The sequence below is a fragment of the Protopterus annectens genome, chromosome 3.part0 (assembly GCF_019279795.1).
Source record: "Protopterus annectens isolate FY-2018-M chromosome 3.part0, PAN1.0, whole genome shotgun sequence".
NCBI lineage: Eukaryota > Metazoa > Chordata > Ceratodontiformes > Protopteridae > Protopterus > Protopterus annectens.
In genome coordinates, this window is record NC_056731.1 from 1,745,347,536 (window position 1) to 1,745,351,013 (window position 3,478).

Below are 3,478 nucleotides of genomic sequence, written 5' to 3' on the forward strand. Positions count from 1 at the left end.
TTTGTAAAAATCCAGTACTCCAATACCCATCAGGTTTTCTGGGAGCAATCAGGAGTGATTCATGGTAGACATCAACCACCTCCAAGATTGGAGAGATGGCCAAGGGTGTGCTGGGGCAGGTCTAGAAAGTCTTTTCTTAGACTGAGGGAAGTACTGGGATAAGGGTGTGAAGGTTTTCCCCAGTGGAAATATCTTCTGGTGGGGAGGCAGAAGGAATGGAATCTCTGCATCCGAATCCTCATAAGCAGAGGTTGTTCCTCTTCAAAATCTGAACAAACAGAATCATGTTAGTATTTCAGGAGAAAGGTATTTTCCTAAGCAGATTGAATTGGTCATCCAGTGAGAAGCGTAAAGGGTACACCAAGACTTAAGAGCTAGTCATAACTGTAGCATTTCTTGCTTATGAAATCTGACCGGCATACTGCTGGACACCACTGAACTTTGCTAAAGCATAGTCAGGGGTGCAGTCCTTCTGTATGGATCTATATGAACTTTTGCCAGTGCTATGGCCTACAATGCTTGAGTTTGAAATACCTGGCCAGAGCTGAGCCAATACAAAACTGTCCAGTTTGTATTTTCTGGTCCCCTTGGGACGTTACCTCAAGTGCCTGCATCCACATGAGGTGGATCAGCTTTTTCTAGACTTGCTCTGGTATTGCTGGGGTCAGCAGTGGATCCTGGAAGATCATACCCTACCCAACACAAGGGCAACTCCATCCAGGCATGTAAAGTGAGATTACTCCGAGTGACAACTCTGGCACTTCGTTACAAAACAGGTTGACTGGGCCATAGTCAGGACCTTCTTCCCATTGCCACCAATGGCCATCCAGAGGATGCTCAAAGGGATAAACTTTGAACATCTAGCTGCAAGACATTGCTGTTTACACAGCCTCATGGGATTATGCCAGCCACTTAACTGAGCTATGACCAACATCTCCCTTAATACCTTAACAGTTACCCCTGCTCTTTAAACTGATCAGGAACAGACTGCCAAAAGTGCCTATGCTGTCTACAGTCCAACAGGATGTCCAAAGGGTATTTCAATAAAGTAGAAACATTGACTAGTTATGTATTCAAGGGTGCATCCCAGTATGGACTGCATTCTAGGAAAGGAGTAAACCTCTACTTGTACAGTCCAGTTGTCCTGATTTGTCACCAGTACTACTGAAGGTTAGGGGAAAATCTGGATTCAGGTTCAATATCTGCAGCTCCTCCAGCATTGGAGAACCACTCCTGAAAGACCAGCAACTGATCATTTGGTCAGTGTGTAGATATGGTATTCTAGCAAGTGGGCAGAACTCCTGCAATACTTCTCAGGATGCCTTGATTGGGGAAAACTGCTGTGACAACACTACACGAGTCTTATTAATCCCCTCATACTCTAACCCATATACCACACACCACTTTTGGCACACCTGAAAGTTTCAGTTGTAGGCATCTGGACCTTTTTCTGTTGGGCTTGTACAAGGTGGTGCTTGTCATTTAAACTACATCATGGAATAGTAACTTTCACCTGCCACTTGCCATAAAGTAACCCCACTGATCAAGCTGAAATTAAAATTTGTATTAAACACAAGCAGGGTAGGCACACAAACGGCTTTACTCCAGAAATATCAGCATGACAGTAGTACCACTGTATTCAAGGAAAGCCCATTGTGAAAATCAGATTACCATCAGTTTCAATGGAGAAGTTACCATCTCAGTGTCCCCAGTTATCACCAAGTGATCCATCTTGGGATTCCAAACCCCCGATTGTCTAGCTTATAGGTAAAGCATCAAAAAGCCTTCAGTTTGCTTGCTAGCCATTTGGACCAAGTCCTGCAGTATCCCCATGTCTTGAAAAATACCCAATCATGCACACAAGTTATTTTTGTTCACTTCAGACATCTTAATCACCCTTCACAAATCCACTGCCTAGAGCTTGCAGTCCCAGACTCAGCCTTTTGTACCTCAGGTAAGCAAACTAGTCCCATTAAAAGTCCACTAGTTTTGAAGTGGTGGCTCAAATTTGATCTTCCTACAAGACCTACCTTTCCCTGTAAAACGGCCACATCCCCAACCTAAGAGGTGGAGAGATAGGCTGGGTACAAGCTCCATACCTTGTTGTATGTAGCTGCAAACAGTTGCTATGCTTGGAACCAAATTGGTCCCTCCCAAGGCCCAAAAGTTAAGCAAGGACTGCCCCTACAATTATGTCTAATGCAGTTGAGGGGAAACGTCCTATCACTGCAGTGGTGCCATAAAGTTAAATGGAAACTGGGAAGAGTACAACTAAGTTAGGCAAATGACAAGGGTGAAAAGCATGAAATGTAGAGACACTGAGGAAATGGCAACATTTCATATGGAAGGCAAGAGTTATGCTTAAACTTGAGTGGCTAATAAAATATGCAGAGTATGGGCATGGAAAGATGGAATGCTATGCTCAGTTAACAGTTTTGACGTTTGCATGACTGAAATTTGGTTATTCCAAATACAATGTGGAACAGATTCCCTTCTCCATGTCAAGCAGAGAAGCTCTCTAGCCCTCCGAGAAACCTGGACAACTGGATGGGAAGCTGAATATATCACTGGGATACCACCAGTGTCCCAGCTGGACAGGGAAACCAGTGCTGAGGGAACATGGTGAAATTCTTGGCTAGGCTTACAAGGGACTCTGGGCCAATAGCTTATTATCCTATGAACAAGATGCAGACAAGATATAGAAGAGTAAACCTTATTTTGCAGGGACAAGTCCCCACATCACTTCAGGTAAATGTAGTGTATTCATCCAGACAGCATTATGGGATTCTAAAGTAGGCCCCTATATGTCAGTTACCAATTTTATAGTAACCGCCCTAGAAGAGAAGTGTATGCAAACTCAGGGCTGCAGCACAACCCTTCAGTAATGCAAGTTAGATTAGTGCCAAGTGCTACAGTATGGAGGCAAATCCAAACATTTGGAACAGATAGGTTTGCCTGCACCAATATCAACTAGACTTTAAACAGTTGCACGTGATGCAATGCATTACAGTGCTAGCCATTCTAGGCCTGAAACTACATTTCACATTACAACTGTTTGGAGATGTGATAGCAATTCCAAAGTGCAGAACAGCATGGGTATTGCAGGACAGGGCAAGTAAACTAGAAACCAGACAGCCTTGCTGCACTACGCAAACATTACATATTCCCCTTTCTGTAAAGGTAAAAGCACTTCTGAATAGTGAATGTGACCATGCAGTGTTCACTTTCCTTAAAATTTGCCATGTCAAATAAAGGAACCCACTGTCAAAACAAGCACTGCATAAGAAATGGTGGCAGCATCAACATCTGAAAAGTTATTGGATACTGCTAGAGTGAAAAGCAGGCTACCTAGCCAATAATCAACCTAGACCAAATTTAAATTACAAAATTCAGGCATTATTGTACCAGATGTACCTACTGAATATAGTTACTTAATCTTGCATCATATATTTGTTCAAACACATTGCAAATTCTAATC